This window comes from Pipistrellus kuhlii, unplaced genomic scaffold (genome assembly GCF_014108245.1).
Source record: "Pipistrellus kuhlii isolate mPipKuh1 unplaced genomic scaffold, mPipKuh1.p scaffold_m20_p_5, whole genome shotgun sequence".
NCBI classification, from domain to species: Eukaryota; Metazoa; Chordata; class Mammalia; order Chiroptera; family Vespertilionidae; genus Pipistrellus; species Pipistrellus kuhlii.
Window position 1 is genome coordinate 26502103 of NW_023425551.1, and position 23078 is coordinate 26525180.

The 23078-nt window shown below is 40.6% G+C and overlaps 1 protein-coding gene across 3 annotated transcripts in view; it reads left to right on the forward strand.

Annotated features, from left to right (window-relative positions):
* The window catches only part of SASH1 (SAM and SH3 domain containing 1), a 288978-nt gene that overhangs the window by 88869 nt on the left and 177031 nt on the right, over positions 1-23078 (forward strand). The gene's annotated exons all lie outside the window — the stretch shown is intronic.

Here is a 23078-nt window from a genome sequence, read left to right on the forward strand (position 1 = left end):
CATTGTTCCTTACTAACTGGAAGGCATCACCATCATTTCTTGTACAACTCAGACCCTGTGAAAATGAGGTGGTGGATATTTGCCCAAATTTGTTTCAGGCAAAATTCGTTGAAAAAGAATGTTAGGAAAAACCTTTAAAAGGGGTGAGAGGTTAATGCAAAGAGAAGGCCATATGGTAGAGGGGGAAATGCAAGGAGTAGAGTGAGGCAGACCTCCTTGAGCCTCAGTCTTCAGATATGTAAAATGGGAGTTATAACTCCCACCTCACATGATTGATGTAAGGATTACATGGGCAGGACAGTTTAATAAGTGCTAGCTATTCTCATCTTTAGAAAATGGTGGAATTCAGCCTGAAGATAGTCTGGGAAATGGGGGAGAAAATCTTATTTTCTCTGTCTGGGAATTACGGTTCCCCGTATGAAAAAGTACATCAAACTCCTCCATATCAGGTTAAACCATGTGAAGTTATTTTCATGGGTCAAAAATGATCCAATAGCATTAATTTTATCTGGTTCAATCTAATGAGGGGAAAAGAATTTATATCCTCACATGTGTCCATCCTCATCACTTCAAAATGATGAGAGCCATTCACCCCCTCTGATGAGGCAGACTGAGCTTCCCCAAGAAGGCTAAGCAAAACAGGCTTGGGGATGGAGGGTAACAAGAGATGGAGAGAGAGGCAAGATGTGACTGATATATTACATACTGCAGTACTCTTCAAAATGAAATAAAAACCAGTCCTGGCCAGTGGTTCCCAATGCTCTAACCACTGAAGGATCTTGGATTGATTGCTGGTCAGGACACATACCCAGGTTGGGAATTCAATCCTCAGTCAGGACACATGTGGAACTCAACTGATCGATGTTTCTCTCTCACATCTGTGTTTCTCTCTTCCTCTCCCTTTCTCTTTCTCTAGAATCAATGAAAAACAAACAAACAAACAAACAAACAACATATCTTTGGGTAAGGATTAAAACAATGGAATTAAAACAAAAAATAAGGGCTAAGAATAAGGATGCCACAGCTTGCGGTATGCAATTCTTACTGTAATTGTTTTTCTTGTTGCTGGCTTCCCGGGGAGCAGTTGGGGATTCAGTAAAAGGGAAAGGACTGAAAAATCCAGATGTGGAGAAGAAGGAAAGTTTAGAACCAAGAAAAATAGACACTAGTATTTGAAAATATTTGGTATTTCAAGTTTCTCCTGAAAAGATCAGCTAGCATCTTTAACACTTGTACTGAAATCAGGCAAAGGAAAAACACTGAGTAGGGAATATGGAACAGGAAGGAACTGCCTTTGTAAAATGTACTTAATGAAGTGTTTAAGTGTTACTTGAGATTAGAAGGCACACAGAACTATCTTCCGTGATGATCTTTTCATAAAATCACGCAGCTGAAAGTTTCGTCTTATTTCCTGCCTCAGGGAGCTGTATAACTAAACCGCCCCATTTGAACAATTATCCAATTTAGTTTTTAAGGTTTTAAACTACGCTCTGCCTGAGTTCTGAGCTTGCCTGTCACCCTCCACGAGCGGAGGGTGACACCCATGTACCCCAGGCCCCCACCCTGCTTCCTCTGGGATTTGGGCTACTAGAGCCTTCAACAGAAACGGCCTTCTTTTCTGCATGGACATTACTACAGATGTTAGCAGCCCTCGGCCTTCCATCCCTCCCTGTGCATGGCTTGTGGGCTCTATAACTCATGCCTCATCCCTAGAAGGCTCCGCGCCTGGAGGAGAGCTTGGAAGGATGCTCAAACGCTGAGTCTTGAGGAAGCACAATCACTGGATGTGGCTGAGTTTTGGCAGTTCCCTTCTCTGTCTGGTAAGTTAGCATCAAGGCAGAGAAACAAGGCAGATAATGTGTGCATTCCACCAGCCCTAGACTCTTTGCCACACTGTAAAGGGGCCATTTAAATGAGCAGCAGCCCAGAGAGGTACAGCAGATCTACCAGCATCCACAACAACCTGGATCTCAGGACTCACTGAATCTGGATCTTCTGTGATCCAAACCCTGCGGGTGGTCAGTTGTGCTGGCAGTGCCCCTTCAGATGTGCTCAGAACCAGAGCACCCCAGGGCTAAAGGTGAGCAAAGACACCGCCTTGTCTCCCCAGGCGTGGCTCCTTGCGTGCTGCAAGAAATCAGCAGCCTCTGGAATGGCCCTGATGGGTTTACAATTCTGTCGGATACATGCCTGGTTTGAGCTGGGGTCCTTGAGCTGCTTGCTTTCCCTTCCTCAGAAAGGAAGTGCTGTGGTTGTCTTGCAAGGGTTTCAGAGAAGTATTGGGATTCCACTTGGCTGGCAGGGACACTGGGCAGCACTGTGAGGGGCGCCTGGCACCCCTGCCCCTCTCCACAGCTGCTTACAGACACTGAGCACAGAGCAACAAGTACGGGGGTTGGGGGGAAGGAGGCTTGAGATGCTCATTTATGCCACTGACATTAGGATCCAGATTTTCTAAAATCTGCGTGCCCCCACCTGGTAGCCTGTGCAAGAGGCACAGTGACTTAGAATCCTTGGGGAAGCCTTCAGCTGGCACCTCCCCATGTCCTAAACCACTGTGCTCCTGATTCCTGGCAGCTGTTGTTATACAGCCCTCACCTGAATAAAGCCATGTCAGGATCCTGGGAGGAGGGGAAGTCCATTTCAGAACTTGGGGAATACGTGCAATCCTTATAGACTCGGGGAGCATTAAGATTCATCAGGGAGCAAGAGGAACCTGAGAAAGAGCCCCTGGCCTAATTTGGATGGCGGAATGTTTCCAGGAAAATTCTGTGAATTGCAATTGGGCGCTTGGCATGGTTCTGAGAAGACCGAGGGGACTCTGTTCTCTGAAAGGCATGGCGAGTCTACGTCTGCCAAACCTGGGCTGGCCCCGTCAAAAAAACAGTGCTCAAGCCCAAACCGGTTTGGCTCAGTGGTAGATCTTGAGTCTGCAGACTGAAAGGTCCCGGGTTCAATTCCGGCCAGGGGCATGTAGGGGATGTGCAGGAGGCAGCTGTTCGATGTTTCTCTCTCATCGACGTTTCTAGCTCTCTAGCTCTCTTTCTTCCTCTCTGTAAAAAATCAGTAATGATTGGTAGGAGAGTCACTACTAGGACTTCCAGCAGCATCTGCAATAAGGTCAGCTGGATCAGTGTATGGATTTTCATTATTATTGGTTTGAAAGACATCAGGATCAAAGAGAGCACTCTGAGAATGCCCAGAGCTTGAAGAATCTCGAATAGGGGTGCCAATGGGTGGGCAATCGTCACTAGTGCTGGGAAGCTTAGAAGCTTCTTCTGCTTCACCCTGCCTGAGAACCAGGGAGCACTGCATTTCTCCACAGGGTGGAGGAGAAGAGGCAGAATAAACCAAGCTTGGGACACCTCCCTCCTGTCTAGGTGTACTCATTCTCCTGTTTCAAAAGACGGCAAGGACATGAAGTCAACTTCTACCTGTTTTCTGCTGCTGGCGTCTTATGTATTCTTTGACTTCATTTCTCTTCTGTCTTTAGCTTCATGTTAGGGGTTCTTGGTTAAAACCTGCTCTGATGTACATGAGGATTTCAGGTTCAAAATCAGTATGTTTTAAAATAAGTATCGGGGGTGGATGGATGAAGCAGGATGTAATTGCCAAAACCAGGCTTGAGGTTGATAGCTTTTGGAAAGATTTTTCTTAAGGCCTACATCTAAAAATTTAGTGCAGCAATATCATGAATTCTCAGAAAACAAAAATAAAATCTTTCAGGGAGTCTGTGAGTCATACGGTATTCAGTCAAGTTACTTAAAGCAGATGCCAGTATAAGAAACTCATTGTCCACAATCTCTGGGCGATCCCATTGTGTTACCTTTTCCCCCCTTCTTCTCAATCCCCCTCCTCCATGATTTCTACCCTTAAAGTTAGCTTTTTGAGGGATAGGAAGTGCTTAACATCTGAGAAACTAGGCTAGGAAACAGGTTCAGCTGTAAAAGAATTTGAGTTTTAAAAATGTACATCAGGCCGGGACCGGTTTGGCTCAGTGGATAGAGTGTCAGTCTGCGGACTGAAAGGTCCCGGGTTCGATTCCAGTCAGGGGCATGTGCCTTGGTTGTGGGCACATCCCCAGTAGTGGGTGTGCAAGAGGCAGCTGATCGATGATTCTCTCTCATCGATGTTTCTAACTCTCTATCCCTCTCTCTTCCTCTCTGTAAAAAATCAATAAAATATATTAAAAAAAAAAAAAAGAGTTGAATAGTTGTGGCTCCTTAGCCATCAGCTCTCTCTAAAAAAAAAAAAAAAAAAAAAAAAATGTACATCAGGAGCAGCTGGAAGGGTCTTTTCTAAAATCTTTCATTTTTCTGTGTAGATGGTTGTTCTGTAAATACTTTGGGGGTTTTCATTTTTTTGAAAGACAAAGACCTGGGATTCCCTCCCCCCCCCAAAAAAAAAAAAAACATTACAAAAAAACCTGATTATTTACATGCAAATAAATTTCTTTGATTAAAAAGTAAAAAAAAAATCAATAAAATATATTAAAAAACAAACAAACAAACAAACAAAAACAGTGCTCAGGTGGTGCAGGCTGCTCATGCGTTCCTGAAGTGGTGGGCTTACACTCTACACCAAGAAATTCCATGTCAGGGGGTCTGGATTCCTTGGCAGATGTGTTGTTGGCCACAGGAGAAGGCAGACAAGATGGCATACGATGAGGCCACACTGCCAGGAAACTGTCACCGGGTTCACCATCAAATGAAGATGGGTGGCAGAATCCAGGAATGGTCGAGAGCACAGACTTTGGGGTCAGATTTATAGAAATCTTGGATCTTCCCCTTACTAACTCTGAGAGAGCTCTAGACAAATTACCCAACCCCTCTATGGGATGGGTGATAGGTCTCTTTTCACCAGGATATAGGAAGATTAAGTAACAGTTGGTAAAATGCTTACTTATAACCTTGCCTAGAACACAAAGAGATACTTGATGCCGGGTTGCTGTTGCTTTTTGTATTTTTCTTACACAGAAAGGATTGCATAAGGCAAAGAGTTGCTAATGTCCGACCACTAATGGCCCACTATTTAAGTAATGGCACTGAGGAGCTATGAACCTCAACTTCTCTGATCAAATCCCAAGCCCTTGCTTATAATGGAGAAAGAGGATGGTGAGGGGGGAAAAAAAACCTTGAAGTTTTAATTTCCCTTATATCTTATTGGGTGGGAAAAACACCAATTTTCTTTCTAAAGTGGCTCAATGACAGTACAGCATCCTAGCCTGAATTCTCTGCTACACATTGACATTTACCTTTCTCAAAGACTTGGGGTTAAGACCCACGAGCACAGTCATTTTGTTAAAATACATAGAATCTGGTTTCCACCTTTGAAATAGACAAAGAAACACGTCATGAATGCCGAGTGAGTCCTTTGTACTGATAAGACATTTTCACACATGCACACAGATTGTCAGCTTTACATTGGTGAATTCTAGTCTACTGTCTCTGTTTCAACAACCTAATAAGAGAGAGCATTTTAGATTTGAAAAGGTCTGACATTGTGTCTAATCCAACGTCTTCATTTTACTGATGAGCAATCAAAGGCCCAGGATGATGAAATCAATGAATCTCTGAAGTCAAGGTGACCCACTTGGGCTTAAATATAGCTTTAGGGGAAGCGATGAGTTCTGGTGCCTCGGGCGGTAGGCAGACTCTTTACAGAGGCATTTTGAAGCCTTAGATAAAAGAGTTGTGTTGACGCACATGGGCATTCTCTCTCTCTTTCTCTCTCTCTCTCTCTCTCTCTCTCTCTCTCTCTCTCTCTCTCTCTCTCTCCCCCCCTCCCCCCTTGCTCCCAATTTTGCTTTGTCCCCAAAATTCTGATCTGCTCCTTCAGAGAAAGAATTGAAGTAAAATCAACAATCAAGGCATTTTTTTAGAACAGAATAGATCCATTATTCTTGGGGTGAGCAGATTCCAGATTCTGATTTCTGTTCTTAACTTGGCCTCTTCTCTCTTGGAGAGAAGAGAAAAATGGAGAAAAACAAACAATATCAGTAACAAGAACTCCTCAGGCTCCTTTTTAGTACCATCGACTGGGGCTGAGAAGTGATGTCTCAGTGGCCTGCGGTGTGTTCTGAATAAGCTCAGGTCACACCGAGGTGGAGGCAGGCGGAAGTGAATAGTACAACATTGTTCTCGGCGTGTTTCCTGCGTCAGACAGCAGTACTTCACCGCCACCGCTGTGTTGCCCATAGCTTGCCCCGTAGTGAAGTGACTCACTCTAACACGGGACAGCCTGGGTCCCTCCCAGAAGTCGTGCAGTGGAGACAAGGACGCTGTGCAATTCTGGTGACCTCCTTATAAGGAAGCCAAGCGCTTAGAGTTTTTCTAAAACAATGAAGTTCCAAGTTCCATTTTATTCTCTTACCATTCATTGTATGCATTGACTTTATTACATTTCTTAGTTACCTTTAAAACCTAGTGGACATCCTTGTTATTATAAAGGAGAAAATCCTTGTTTAAAAGCAAATTCCCATGGCAATTTGCACATTCTGAAATACATTCTATATTAAATAATAGTAACATTGACTTAGTATTTACGGTGTTCCTGGATGCTTTGCACTGCTCTCTCATGTGACTGATTCACTGATCCTTTAGGCTTCATGGTATTCATTGCCCCATTATACGGATGAGAAAATCAAGGCTCAGTGGGGTTGAGGAATGGACTGCGGCTTCATCAAACTCAAAAGGCAGCACAGTGAGACCTAGAGCCTCCCTGTTTAAAGGATTTGGAAATTTAGCCCAATATTGAAGACACATTTCTGTCCTTATCAAGAGTCTGGTGAGGAGCCCGAGGTCAAGAAGTCAAAGGTCTACAGCACAGAGGTTTTCCCCTAGGCGTGGGTTCACCTGAGGGAAGAAGGTCTTCCGGGAAGACAGCTGCTGCGTGCTGCATTCCTAAAATGTGTAGCATTTTCACACGGCCAGGCTGCTCCTCCAGAGGGGAAGGGCCTGCTGGCAGAGGACACCGATCGCAGCCTGTCATGTGAACCAGAGTTCACGGGTCACAGAGGGTAGGACTCTGGCCACTGACCTTAGGGAGCTACAAAGGAGAGGCCCCGCCGAGCGTCGCGCCCAGCCATCACTCTGGGAGCCATTTTCTCTCCTAGTTTGTTTATTTTCCTGAAGAAAGGCCAGGGTGAAATAGCTTAGACTAAAGGCACTGTGTTTTGAAAGCAGTCAGATATGGGTTTATGTAGTAACCTACTTTTATTTGATTGTGACAACACTTTAAGATAAGAGCAGTGAGACTTACTTTGAGGAGAAGAATGTCAAATTTAGATGAGAAGTAAATAAATGGTGCTTAGTTAAATTTAAATTTCAGATAAAAAAAATGATTGATTTTTTGCTATATGTATGTACCCTGTAATATTGGGGACATATATACTAACAGATGTTCATGTCTGATCAAGTGACCCAATTGAAGCATCAAAGTAACACAGCAATGCTACCTTTGGTAAAAGTTAATTCATGGCTATAATTTACAAGTTGTACAGGAAATAACATTTATTAAAAGAAAATACAATGAATTGTTGATTTGGAACATATTTTCCCATATTTTTTATTTGGTAATGTCTCACTTTAAATAAATCTATAAATTTGCTAGCAGAGAAACAATAAATAATCATATTTTATCTTGGGTTGAAATATTAAGTAATTCAGAAGTAAAGCATAAAGAAAATTTTAAGCATCTAGATTATTTTAACAGTATCCTCCTATCTAATAAAAGAGTAATATGCAAATTGACTATCACTCCAACACACAAGATGGATGCACCTATGTGGTCAAATATGGCCACCCCATATGGACACAAGATGCTGCCACAAGATGGCCATCAGGGGAGAGCAGTTAGGGGTGATCAGACCAGCAGAGGAGGACAGTTAGTGGTAACTGGGCCAGCACAGAAGGGCAGCTGGGGGTGACCAGGCCAGCAAGGGAGGACAGTTAGGGGCAACCAGGCCTGTACAGGAGGGCAAGTGAGAGTGACCAGGCTGGCAGGGAAAGGCAGTTAGGGGCGATCAGGCTGGCAAGGGAGTGCAGTTATGGGTTACCGGGATAGCAGGGAGGGCAGTTGGGGCTGACTGGGCCAGCAGGGGAGGCAGTTGAGGGCAATCAGGCCAGCAGGGAGCAGTTAGGTGTCAATAATGCTTGTAGGGGAGTAGTTAGAGGGTGATCAGGCTGGCAGGCAGAAGTGGTTAGGGGCAATTAGGCATACAGGTAGGCAGGTGAACAGGTGAGCGGTTGGGAGCTAGGAGTTATAGATGGTGAGAGGGATATCCCACATTGGAAAGGGTACAGGCTGGGCTGAGGGACACCATCTCTTCCTCTCACCCCCGTGTACCAATTTCGTGCACCCGGCCTCTAGTACAGGGTAAATGTTTAGGTGTGAAACAAATACCCACTGAGTACTCACTCTATGCCAGACATTGTTGAAGGAGTTTGAACTTCTTGCCTGGCTGGTGTGGCTTAGTTGGTTGGAGCATTGTCCCGTGTACTGCAGGGTTGTGGCTTCAATACCTGATCGGGGAGTGTCTGATCAATGTTTCTCTCCCCCTCTTCCTTCCTCTCTCTCTAAAAATCAATAAAAAACTGCCGAGACCGGTTTGGCTCAATGGATAGAGCGTCGGCTTGGGGACTGAAGGGTCCCGGGTTCGATTCCGGTCAAGGGCATGTACCTTGGTTGCGGGCATATCCCCAGTAGGGGGTGTGCAAGAGGCAGCTGATCGATGACACTCTCTCATCGATGTTTCTGACTATCTCTCTCCCTTCCTCTCTGTACAAAAATCAATAAAATATATTAAAAAAAATAATAATAAAATAAAATAAAAATCAATAAAAAACATATCCTCAGGTAATGATTAAAAATAAATACATTTAAAAAGAAAGCAAAAAAATGAACTTTTCTATCCTCTTGGCCTTACACTCTGATTTTATGAAGATGTGTGCATTTTAAACTAGAGCAAATTCTGAGATGCTTAGTTATATTCTGTGGGGCAATTTGACAATATAAAGGGTTCTTTCTTATAATTTAGATTTTAGAGATAGATATTTATTTTTCAGCATTTATTGGTGCTGCAAGAATTACACATCCTGATGTCATTTCAGTACATTAAGAAGTTCTCAGGGGGTGTATGACTGAAAACTGTGTAAACTTAAGAAGCCTTTGGGGTAAAAGGTCAAACTGAATTGAAAAGACACAAGAAGCAAAACATTAATTTGGGATGCTATCTTTAGTTACAAAGTCGGGGTGCCTGTCCTCTCCTCCCCCCACATTTGGGTGGAGAGTTCTAGGAACAGAGAATTTTGGCAAGATGTTGGGGAGGAAATGAAACTTAAGTTCCTAGAGCCTGTTTCCACTGATGCATGGTTATCAGTTTAGCAACACATTGTTGTTCTTATTCTACACTTGAGAGATAGTAAATTGCTTTTGGATAGAAATGAATTAACTCTTTCCTGTGACTACATTACCATAACATACTGTCAAAAGTGATTTAGTAAACTGAATAGGGAAGGGCAAAAACATTAATATAGTTCCAAGAAATAAATTGATTAATGCGTCCTTTTTTCATTAGTATGATCAGGTTCACAAGATGATTTTATGCTAATATTCATTTTCACAACCTGTATTGTCTATCTCAGCAAACTCAAGGGTAGAAGGATGTTCAAGGTTATCTATTCTAACCTTCCTGCACCCATCAGATGGTTATTTTCCCCTATAACATGCTCACCATGTGGTCCCACATTTTAAGTGCCCCATTTTTTTAAGTTTCAGAGGTTCTGATTTTTTAAAAATCTTTTAAAGATTTTTAAAAATGCCTCTTTGTCTCTCAGAAATAAGATTTCTGTTTCTATCATTTAAAGCAAGGAAATGAGATCAGTGCCAAGTTTCAATAACCCTAAAACACATTAAAGAAGCATTCCCTGTATCTTCTACTTGAAAGAAGAAAAAGAACTAATAAACGCTTTTTTAATAGTAGGTAGTAATGGCAATTCCATATCTAAAACCAAGTAACCTTCTGTATCTAAATAGCATCTATATGTAAAAACAACTAACATAGTGATTATAATGTGCCAAATACTGAGCTAGGTCATTTTCATGTCATTTCTGGTTTAATTCAAAATTTGTCATTCAGTTTTAAACAAGACCCTTAAAAAGCTAGTGCTATGTTGATCTTGGTTAATAGAGATGATCAAAGTGAGAGACAGAGGAGTTAAGTAATTTGCCTATCATTTTGACATTAGAAGGGATCTCGGGAACATAGAATCCACTCCTAATTTTCTCTGACTTGGGTCAAAAAGTCAGAGTTTGAATGCTCTGGTTTCTCTTCAGACCACATAAATCTTTCGCCTTTTACAAAAAGTCAGAGTTTGAAATCTTAGATCCATGATGTTTTGATTATTTCATGCTTTCTTATTTTCAGACTGATAGCTCCATGCTGCAGGAATATTCTATATTGCCATATATCTATGTATCTATATCTATACTAATAAAAGGATAATATGCTAATTCAGACAAAGCCACTGTTGCAGAGGGCCAAACCAGAGGCAGTTAGGGGCCAGCAGGCAGACAGACCGAGCAGTTATGGGCAATCAGGCAATATGGGGAGAGCAGTTATGGGTGATCAGGCTGGCAGAGAAGCAGTTAGGGGCATCAAGCAGGCAGGCAGAGACGGTTAGTGGTGATCAGGCAGGCATTTAGAGGCAGTTAGGAGCGATCAGGCAGGCAGGCAGGCACAATGGTTAGGAGCAATCAGGCAGGCAGGCAGGTGAGCCATAAGGATCCAGCAGTCCTGGATTGTGAGAGGGATGTCTGACTGTTGGTTTAGGCCCAATCCCTGTAGGACATCCCCAGAGGGGTCCTGGATTGGAGAGGGTGCAGGCTAAGCTGAGGGACCACCTTCCATGCATGAATTTCATGCACTGGGCCTCTAGAATAGATATATAATAACAAATGACTGCAGCTATTTTTCTTCTCCCAGTTTGACCATGGATAAGGTAAAGGAAATGAAAAATGCGTTTGATTCCAGACACTTTTGTACTTTAAACTTAATTTAAAACTAAAAGCACAGCGCCAACCAACAGCAGCAGAATACATATTCATCTCAAGCACAAATGTAGCATTCTCTAGAATAGTCCATAAGCTAAGACAATATAAACGATGTAAAGTCACACATATTATGTTGTCTGATCATGATGGAATTAATTTTGAAATCGATAATAGAAGGAAATTTGAGAAATTCACAAATATAGGAAAATTAAACATTATACTTTTAAATAACCAATGGATCAAAGAAGAAATTAGAAACTCTTTTGAGATTAAATAAAACAAGACATCAACACATTAAAACTTATGGGATGCAGCTAAAGCAGTACTGAGAGGGCAATATATAGATGGATATCACCATTGGAAGTAGCCTTTAGATTAGGATTATACTCTTGTCTTGTTTTTGTCTTACTGCCCAAAAGAAGACTTATGTGGGGCTGATCTGAGTTCATTTAATAGCGCCACAAATAGTCATCCCACAGAATGTCAGAAACCAGCTGCATGTAAGGCTTCAGAGAACTTCATCCTCGCCCCAGGGCTTGGTCAGTACCTCCAGGGACCCACTGTGTGCAACATGTTCGTAGAGATGTGGCCAGATGACCACACGTTGGTATTTTCACACATACATGGTGACAGTGCCTCTTAGTTGTCCTTGAATGCCCCAGAGAGCTGGCCACTTATCACATCCTCAGCACAACCTCACAGGCAACTGGAGAGGAAGCTGGGAGCCCTGCCCCCAAAAAGCTCACAGCACAACAAGCTGCCAAGCCCCTTTAATGATGGCAGCTCCTGGAAGAGGATATTCATGTGCCAGAGTCATGACTGCCCAATGCCTTATGCACCCTACTGTTTGCTGATCTCAAGCTTCAAAGTATGGCACATGATTTGTCCTAAGAATCCAGCCCCACCAGAATGACCTGTCATCTCCCACTTGCTGCTAATGGAGCAGCTGCTTTTTGAATTATGTTGTTGCAATTTTTGCTCAGCTTTTAGTCCATTAACTTGACTTTATTTTATTTTGGTGAAAGGCAAACCACTTGGCTAGGAGAATTTTATTTAATTGGTCACTTGGCTCGAGGTTTGATGACTTTTCCATTAATGTTTATTCAACAAATAAATTTTATTTCATTTTTCCTGAAATAACCCAGATAACTCTGAATGTTCAGTGTTAAGATATGCAGAACACTACAGAGGAGCCATGATCCCAGAATTTCTATGATAACATAGGAATAGAAAACATGGAAGAGATGAAGTCTGAAGGCTCAGAAACTTACCCTGTTTCCCTAAAAATAAGACAGTGTCTTATATTAATTTTTGCTCCCAAAGATGCGCTAGGTCTTATTTTCAGGGGATATTTTATTTTTCCATGAAGAAGAATACGGTACACATTTATTGTTAAATGAAAATAAAGAAAATTTATTACCAGTATATGGTACGGTAGTACGGTAGTTGTCAACACAAACCAGACAAACTGTGAATCCTACAATATCAAGAATTTACTCATTTATTCAGTGACAATCATGTCATCACCTTCTGGAACATCATCATAACAATCCAATTCCTGAATTTCCTGGTGAATTTCTTGTGACTCCATTTCTTTCAGAATCAGTGGACCAAATCTCTTATGTTTAGCCGAGGGGGGCCTTATTTTCGGGGGGATACCTTATATTTCACTCAGAAGGAAACCTGTAAGTAGGTCTTATTTTCTGAGGATGTCTTATTTTCGAGAAAATACGGTAGCATGGGGATACGCAAAATGTACAACCACTCACAGTGTTCCCACTAGATTTTATCTCTTTCTTTGAGACATTTATAAATATCCTAATCTTTATATCCTTTTTATTTCTCATTCTATTGTCTCATGTGTATTTGTGTATGTACATATGTGTGCATATATGTACATTTATTGCACCTTATATAAAATATAATAATGGCATTTTACCACAATTTAACAACCTATAAAAAAGCAAAAATGTGTAATAATGACTAACAATATGGCATTTCTGAGAACTTACTCTATAATGGACACTAGGGGGGAAAAAACTTTTTTGAAGTATATCAATTGTTCACCAAAAAATTGGTACCACCTTTTTAAAACAAAATTTTTATATATTTTTATTGATTTCAGAGCGAGAGAGAAGGGAAGAAAGAGATAGAAATATTAATGATGAGGGGAAATTATTGATTGGCTGCCTTCTGCATTCCGCATACTCGGGATCAGGCCCACACTCAGGCATGTGCCCTTGATCGGAATCAAACCCTGGATCCTTCAGTCTAGAGGCTGATGCTCTATCCACTGAATCAAACCAGCTAGGGCAATTGGTACCACTTTAAAAAGTATTTCCTCCTTTCCTTTCTTGCTCTCCAGTTTCTCACATCTACAATATGGAATTGTTTCTTTCCAGTCTGAAATTCTGTTCCACTACATGGTCTCATAAGAAAGGCTTTGGTGCTTATAGTTATGCTAACTTGGACAGGAAGGTATATGGAATATTGAATGAAACGTAAAGGTTATTATTAATGAAATTAGTGATGAGGGTAAAAATACAAAATCTCTAAGGTGGAGTTTACAAGGCCTTCTTGCCTTTTCAGCGGCAAAGGCCAAGCATTAGTCTGCTGGCCTTGCCCCCTGTGAGTTTCAGAAAGACCTCTGCTCATAAATCCATGGCGTTGAAGGTCATGCAAAGGGCTTGCCCACACAAGCTTGTTTTCTCTAGGATCAGAAGCAAGATCTCAGCTAATCCCAGTTATACTGGTGTTGCACATTTCCCGCCTCCACCCACCTCCACCCACTAGTTCTGGCCCCAAATTGCTTCTGAACTGACCCTGCCCATTGGCCAGAACAGGCCCACAGACGATCATTCCTCAGGGCAGCCAGAGCTTGTACAACAGCCTGGAATGCTGTCATAAGAAATGCAATTATCCTCATGCCATTAGTAGACTGAGACTCGTGTTGCTCTAAACAAAAGACTAGTGCCTCTTCCTTGGATTGAAAGTCTTAGAGGGTATAGAGGTCAATTGTAAATATTGGACATGTGACTTTTGCCTGCTCTCTGATGGGTCAGAGCTCTGCTAGTAAACACATAGGCACTGTATACAAGAAGACTGTTTCTTTGTTGGGCAAGAGAAAACAAGGATTGGCCAGTTTTGAGTGATTTTTATTCCATCCTCCATTTAAATAGTCGGTCCATGGTATTCCGTGAAGGCATAATATGTTCAAGGCACTGCGCTGTGTGGAGTGTGAAGAAGTCTGTCAAAAAGTATAGAATCCAGCAGAGGATTAAAAGTATACATAAACATGATACAAGGAAGTACATGGTAAGGACTTGACCTCTGGAATCAGAGATACCCGAGTTCAAATTTCTGCTCTGTCTGTTTAATAAAGGGTGCTATAACAATTGGAAATCTATAGGTAAAAAAAATAAAAAAAATAAACCTGAAATCATACACCGTATCTTACACAAAGGTAAACTTAAAATAGATAATAAAGATAAATGTAAAATCTAAAACTAGAAAATTTTCTAGAGGAAAACAGAAATAATGGTGACTCTGCTAGGCAAAGATTCCTTAGATAAAACAACAAATAAGATCCTTAAAAGAAAATACGGATTAGTTGGACTTAACCAAAAGCAAAAATTCTCCTTGGAAGAGAAAATGAAAAGACAACCACAGACTGAGAGAAAATATTTGCAAAGCATGTGTCTGATAAAGCTGATAAAAGACTTGTATCCAGAATATATATTCAGATATCTTAAAATTTAATATTAAGAAAACAACCCAGTTTTTTAAGTGTCAAAAAGTTGGAACAAGGCACTTGAAAGGGTACTCAAAATCATTCATTAGTTATTAGAGAAATGCAAATGAAAATCGCAATGAGTTACCTCTAGATATCCATTAGAATGACTTTAAAAAATAACATAATTCCAACTGCTATCAAGTCTATGGAACTAATGGAATTCTCAATATTGCTTCTCAGAATGCACAGTGATACAGCCACATCAGAATAACAATTTGGTGATTACTGATAAAATCAAATACATATCTTGTTTTTTGGGATGATGAAACCAGTCTATATCTGTTTGTGGTGATGGTTACATGATAGTAAAACAGAGCACTGTCTAGTAAAAAGCATGAAATTTACTGTATGTAAATTATAAATCCATAAATGTTAATGTGAGTTAGAAGGAAAAGAAATCATCTATAGACTGTACTTAGTTGTCAAAAACAATGAAGGTGATACTGAAAACAAAACAAAACTCTGTTCTGGCACCTGAAGCTGAGTGAAGTGCCCTTAGCCAAGTTCCTTCACTTTTATAAATAGCCACTTCCTCCTCTTTAAAATAAGAAAAAAATACAATAGCACCACATAAAAATATATGTGCTGAGAGTTAAATGACTGACCACATGAAATATAATTAGCTGATTTACTCTGTCTCAGGCTTTGTATGTATCTTTATATTCATTATCTCTAATTCTATTCTAAAAACTTTACAAGATAGGTTCTTTGTTTAACAAACTGGGTATATGGTATAAGTTATATGGCAAGGACATCATATCTGTTGATTGTTATTACTCTTTATTGAGTCTCAATGTCCAGGTACTAAGAATAAGCAGTAGAAAAACCTGTGGAGTTCCTGCCCCTGGGCAGCTCATAGTCGAATAGACAGTGAAAGAGGAGACAATTAAGATGCAGTGTGGCTCAGTGGTTGAGCATCAACCTATGAACCAGAAAGTAATGGTTTAATTCCCAGTTAGGGCACATGCCCGGGTTGTGGGCTTGATCCCCAGTGGAGGGCATGCAGGAGGCAGCCAATCAGTGATTTCTCTCATCATTGATTGACTTTTCTTTCCTCTCTGAGAGTGAATAAAAAATAGACTTTAAAAAAAGATGCGGTGTGATAAGTGCTAGGTGAGGGGGGTCTGCGGGATACTTTTCTGGGGGCATGGAGGAGGGGAAGGAGGTTCTTACTGGGGGAGATGGTGGCATTGTCAGGTGGCATCTGATCAAGTCTTGAAGGATAAGAGAAATATCAGCAGACGGGGATACAGTAATGTGTGGAGCTACTAAAGTAAGAAACATTCCAAACAATAACAGAAAAACAAACATCCCTCGCCCCTGAAAAGAAAACTGTCTTTGGAAATTAGTGGCAGAGGAAGGAGACACCAATTGTACCAGAAGGCAGCATGGGAAGCTCACATAAGGTAACGTGACATCCTGATGTTGACATAACTGTCCTAATGTCCAGGTCTTTAGAAGAAGCTTTCATAGTCTCCTCTACCCCCATTCCAGCATCTCAGGTTCACCTGTAGCTCAAATGTAAAGCCTCTTAGCTGCAATTTTTATTCATTCTTATTTGTGAAAGCATGAGGGGGGGGGGGGGGTCAAAAATAACGCCAAGCTGCTGGCTTTTCTACTATGTGAGATTTAGCACATATTTTTCAATGCCCCGTGCCTCTTGGGACATGGTATTTAAATAGAACTAACACTCTTCTGGGTGTAAAATACTACTGTGAAACTATTCGAAAGATTCCTGGCAAGGAAGGGGACTAGGGGGTGGCAGTGAGAGGAACGCACTGAATGAAGTGGCTCTTTGTTAGTGTAAACATACAAACCTGTGTGAGGACTCTTTGCCCTTCTGCTGTCCCCACAACCCCTCAACAGGTGGCACGAGTTCCTTGACATTTGTAGAGCAGATGGGATGTCATTTTAATGTTGTTTCTAATTGACAAGGGCCTCGAGGGCTGTGCACGTGCGGCAGCATGCCTGGTTGAGGGTGAGCCATGGAATTAGATGCTGCTACCTGCTCCTTCTGGCAGGGAAGTGAGAGCTGAAATTGTGTCAAATGGCTAGAGCACATGGTGTTACCGCTTAATCAAAGGCCTTCTTTTGCTGGGTTTATTTCCCTTAGCTTGCCAATCCATCCCTCCTCCTTGCAGAGCTCTGAATTTTGGACCACTTGAACAAGGAGACCTTGTTCCTCTGAAAATTACCTTTAGCATAAACTGTGCTATCCTGTCTAAGTTTTCATAAGCAATTCAGGGTGCATTAAATTTACACCAGAAATGAGTTGGGTGCTTCCCAGAAATGATCCAAAGAGGAAGAGAAAAGGACTGGGAAGTATTTGAGGCAGGCCCTGGAGCCTACCAGCTATTCTACTCATAGTACAAACAGCACAGAGTGGGAAGGCCTGTCCCCGACAGCCATTGTTTGCAGTTCTCATTTTAGAAGCCATATGGTGGTAGACGCAGCCCCACTTCCTGTCGTGAACACATGCAGTGCCAAGATGGCAGTCTCACTCAGCATCCACGAGGACCCGGCACACTAATTAGAATACTTTTGTTCGTACACAACAAAGCAGAAAGCACTTTCTTCATCAGTTTAGTAATGGTCTTTGAAACTGCCTTGGGTTCCCTTCAATCATTCAGCTTCTTGGAAGAAAACAGATCCCAATTATTCATCATAACTTATTAGATCCGACGTGAAAACAATTTATATGGTAATGAGGAATTTGCTGGGCCCACTGAGTGTGTTATTTTGTGCCTGAGCCTAAGGGTTATTTCTAAGACGTTCATGGTCATTTCCCTCTAATCAATGGCATACGTTTTCATTTGGGGCCCTCAAACACATTTTGGAAATAGATTTCCTTCTGTTTTTCTTTTCTCTTCTCCACCCAACATCATTACAATGCCCTTAGCTCACGAGGAGGGACAAGAAAGAGAAGTCAGCTTTAGAATACCTTATTCTTTTCTCAGCCCCAAGTCTGTTAATAAAAAAAATAGTATAAATAATTTTTTAAAGCAATTAATGATCTGCAAACATTTAAGGGATTAAATGGGCCACTATTTATCATTAGTTTTAAACAGAATTGAAATGAAAATCTTAATAACCACTATTATTTATCCAAGTAGGTGCAGTATTAAGTGTTTTCCCACATAATAATACTGAAGTGGCTAATATATTTTTATTGGTCACTTACTATATGCCACCTTAGTGTCAAGCTCATTTATTCCTCTCACCAACACTGTCACAGACATGATCCTTCACCACATTTTACAATAGAAGAAAGTAGGACTTAGAAAGAAAAAAAAAAAAGTGCTAAAATTGAACTTGGTACATCTGAAGCCAAGGCCCGTGTGCTCAGCTACCACCGGAGATCCTTTAATGAATCCCACATGGACGGTCTGGGTTTATCTGACATATGTAACTCCACTGATTGACCAGTTTTATATATATAAAAAAAGTCAAACTATTTTAAATTTCAAGAATTTTCTTACCTGGGTTGTAGGAGCCTTCTTGGCCTGTCAAAATCTCAGAACTAAGAATAGCCTGCCTCCCCTGTGGATCTCTGCCTCCCAGGACCATAGATTCTTCCCCTTCACAATTGGAGGATACACGACCTTCGCTCAGAGATTTCCTGGCACACCAGGATTTTTGAACCAGAATCAAAGCAGTCCTAACATGACTTCTGCCCAACTTGACTTTAGATTTTTCTTATTCTTCCGAGTGATTGACTTAAAATATAATACTATCAGAGTCGGATCACCGTGTTTACTATTTAACATCCAGCCTTACTCTTATCTAGGTTTGCCCAGTTGGAAGCAGCTTCCACAGTCTTCCCTCTGTTCCTCTCATTTTTAGATGGGAGGGGCTGCGTGGGGACCCACCCGAGTCCTGGGTGGAGGCTGTGCGGGGCTGGGCAGCCTCTTTTATTTTTATTTTTTTTATTCACTGAATCTGAAGGAAGCTGCTCTGTAGCTGTTTTTCAGTCTAGACAGGATATGATGATAATAGCACAAATAAAAGTTTATGTATTCCAGCCAGGGACAAATTAAGTGGGTACAGGGCACAGATATATGTCATGCTGTTATTAACATCGAGCAGCACACGGCCCACTCCAGGGCACAGAGCCCAGATTAATTGGCTTGCCCAGAATGCATCTCTTGATTAGAAAAAAAAAAAAAAAAAAAGTTCTCAGGAAATGCTGGGCAGGGTGCATTTGGACTCTCAATTTTCTTCTCATAGGCACTCAAAATTAGACATTTTATAGACTAAAAGACTGAGTGGCATTTGACACCGCTGGTTTGTTGAAATGTTTTGCCAGTGTTCCTCCATAGGTAATAAATATTTCTGGACGAAACCTGACACCCCGTGTAAAATTGATTGGGATGGTATTTCCTATTGCTTGGCTGAGGTGCCCAAGCTCTGGTACAGTCGGGAGTACGGAATTATGGCAGAGGTGTGTATCTTGAGTACTAGATATGCTGAAAAGATCAAAGTGAGGCTCTTTAAGTCACATGAGCTACAGAAATAAAACCCCCAAGGTTGCTGTGCTTGAAAATACTGCCATTTGTGCCTCGGAGAGTCTAATAGGGATCAGGCAGGGCACCTGGCTGACTGAACTGCCTTCCAGGTCAGCCAGGAAGGGAAGGAATCCGGAGAAATAGCCAACAGCATAGAGCAAGTTCAAAAATAGTGTCTCTTTGTGGAAAAGCTTGAGATAAACAGTAAAGAAGGTAGATTCTGTATCCAAGAAAAATCAAGGGTGAAATTGCTTGTGCTGCTGACCAAAGACTAAACAGATCTCTTTGATGCGGGTGAGCAATTCCAATGGTCTCCACAGAACCTGGCGTGCATAAGCCCAAGATAAAATTCGGTTCCGTAAAGAGCTCTTGCTAACCCGTGACACCCTGTTTACCATCAAACCTGTAAAACCAGGAAAATTAAACACTATGGGTGGATCAAAAGAGGTGGGTCCTGAATATTTGTTATTACGAAGGGAGGTTTGAGGAAGTATTGAGAAAACCTTTTTTTAAATGTGACTCTCAATAACTCCTGCTTGCTTTTATTGGATGCTGAACCCATTCAGGTTCCATTCCTTTAAAAAATTGGTCATAGTGCATTCCTGTTCCTTTTTGGAAATACTACAATATGTAAACATTTCATAGCACATTCCATTGTTTAACAGGCATTCAAGGATTATCATAAGTAAGGTAAAAAGTTATGCTTTCTGAGACAGCTTTGAGAAGAAAGAACTGTTTCTTTGTCTCTCAGCTTCAGGAACTCAGTTCTTCCAATTCATGCAGTTACATACGTAGAGAATCTAGGTTTTGAGTGAGTACTGAGAATTCCTGCCCATGCCTCACACCAGGGACCTTGTGGTCAAAGGCACTAGTATCATGGGCTCCAGTCTCTGCCACTCTCATTCACTGAGGTATGCATCCATCCATCCTTCCATTCTTTCATTTGAACTCTTAGAGCACTTGTGTGTCTGGCTGATATTAAGTTTGGCTCCATGAAGACTTGAATATGGAGGTATAAAAGTAGCAGACAGATTTTGGAAGGTGATGAATAGCATTACAATAAATAATATATAGGATAGTTAGTGTCTACTAGGTGTACCCATTAATAATGCGGATTTTTTTTTCAATAGATGGAGTTACACCTATGTTGATATATATGCGATTTGATATGTATGCTCTTTTGTAGTATTGACAGCAAGCTTCAAAACTTCATATGTCAAATTTGCTGAAGGTGTGTTAACATCATAGAAATTTTTACACTTAAAAATGTTGAATTTAGTGCCAAAAAGAAAAAAAAAAAGAGCATTTGCAGGAAGTTTTAATTCATTGCTTTATTTTGAAGAAAAAGTTATCATATATTTCGGGAAGCTTATGGCGAACATGCTCCATCTCAAGATACTTGTGAATGCTGGTTTAAATGTTTGAAGACCAACAATTACAAGCATTATTGGATGAAGATGCATGTCAAACCCAAAAACAACTTGCAGAAAGATTAAACGTTGCTCAGCAAACAATTTCTGATCATTTATAAGCAATGGGAAAGATTTTTAAGGAAAGGAAAATGTTGCCACATCAACTGAAACAAAGACAAATGGAAAACTGAAAAGTCATCAGTAAAATGTTGCTTCAACGGCACAAAAGAAAATCTTTTTTGCATCGAATTATGACTGGTGATGAAAAGTTAATTTATTTTGAGAATCCCAAATGCACAAAATCATGGGTTGATCCAGGTTAACCATCAACATTGACTGCAAGGCCAAACCACTTTGGAAAGAAGACAATGCTATGCATTTTATGGGATCAGGAAGGTGTGGTGTATTATGAGCTTCTAAAACCAGGTGAAACTGTTACTACTAACCGCTACCGACAACAAATAATCAATTTGAACCACGCTTTGATCATGTAAAGACCAGAATGTTCCAGAAGACACGGCAAAGTAATTTTGCTTCATGATGATGCACCATCACACACTTCAAAACCAGTTAAAGACATGTTAAAAAGTCTTGCCTGGAAAGTATTAACCCACCAGCTGTATTCATCAGACCTTGCTCCTTCAGGTTATCACTTGTTTGATGGATGGCACACACACTTTCTGAGCAGCACTTCACAACATTACAAAGAAGTGAAAAATTGGGTCTCTGAATCTTTTGCCTCAAAACAAGAAAAGTTCTATTGGGACAGTATCCACAAATTACCTGAAAGATGGGGAAATGTGTAGCTAGCAATGGACATTACTTTGAATAAAGCACTTATGAGGTTTCTCTTGAAATTATTGTGTTTTCTTTGATTATAAAATCCACCATTATTAACCGGTACACTTAGTATGCACAGTAAACACTTAATAAATGTTAGCTATTAACATGAATTGTGTTTATCATTAAACAATGTAGTAACAGCATAGGAAGTTTTTCAATGATAATTTAATTCAAAATCCAACATCCTAATGCATCATCACCAGTTTTCATTTTACATTTATTTCTTTATTTATTCAAAAGCTATTTCTTGCCTGGCCAGTGTCACTCAGTGGTTAGAGTGTTGCTCCATGAACTGAAGGGTCGCTGGTTCGATTCCTGGTCAAGGGCATGTACCTGGGTTGCAGGAAGGCAACCTGTGGATATGTCTCTCTCACATCGATGTTCCTCTCTCTCTTTCCCCTCCCTCCTTCCCTCCCAGTCTCTCTTAAAAAAAAAAATAAAAAAAAATGAGCCGAAACCGGTTTGACTCAGTGGATAGAGCATCAGCCTGCAGACTGAAAGGTCCCAGATTCGATTCCCGTCAAGGGCACATACCTTGGTTGTGGGCACATCCCCAGTGGGGGGGGGGGGTGCAAGAGGCAGCTAATCGATGATTCTCTCTCATCGATATTTCTAACTCTCTTTCCCTCTCTCTTCCTCTCTGTAAAAAAAAAAATAAAAAATAAAAAATAAAAAAAAATCAATAATATATATATATTTTTAAATGAAAAAGAAAGATCAATGGAAAAAATATCCTCATGTGAGAATTAAAAAAACAAAACAAAAACATTTTTTGACTCCTACTCTGTTGCAAATGTGGGCACAGCCCAATTGCTAGTTCTCTTCTCACCTTTGTACATGTACACTCCTAATTTCTGAGTAAAGTTTATCATAAAGAGGGTATTTTCCCATGCTGTTACATGTTATTTATGTTAACATTTTAATCAATAGATATTGTTCTATCAATGTCATCATTGATTTGACCATTTTTCTCTCGTGGAATATGAAGCTTCTTTCTGCATTTTCAATATTATTTTTAAAACTGCAGCAATAAACCTTTGAGGTGAAGGGATCAAAAAGTACAGAGTGGTAGTTACAAAATAGTCCTGGGGATGTAAAGTACAGCATAGGGAATATAGTCAATTATATTGTAATAACTATGTGTGGTGCCAGACGGGTACTTAAAGTATCAGGGGGAACACTTAGTAAAGTATATGATTATCTAACCACTATGCTGTGCACTGAAACTACTACAAAATAATATTAAAAATAAACTGTAATTGAAAAACAAAATGAACTAAACCTTTGAGCACAGAGCTACTTACTTATTTCTAATAATTTGCTAGGGTAAATTGCCAGAAATCTAAATATTGTACCAGAGAATATGAACATTTTTATGGATTTTGATGCAACTTGCCAAATTTCTCAAACTTGTACCAATTTACAATTATAATTTCCTTTACCTCAGCCACATTCCACTGCTGCCTCTGTGAA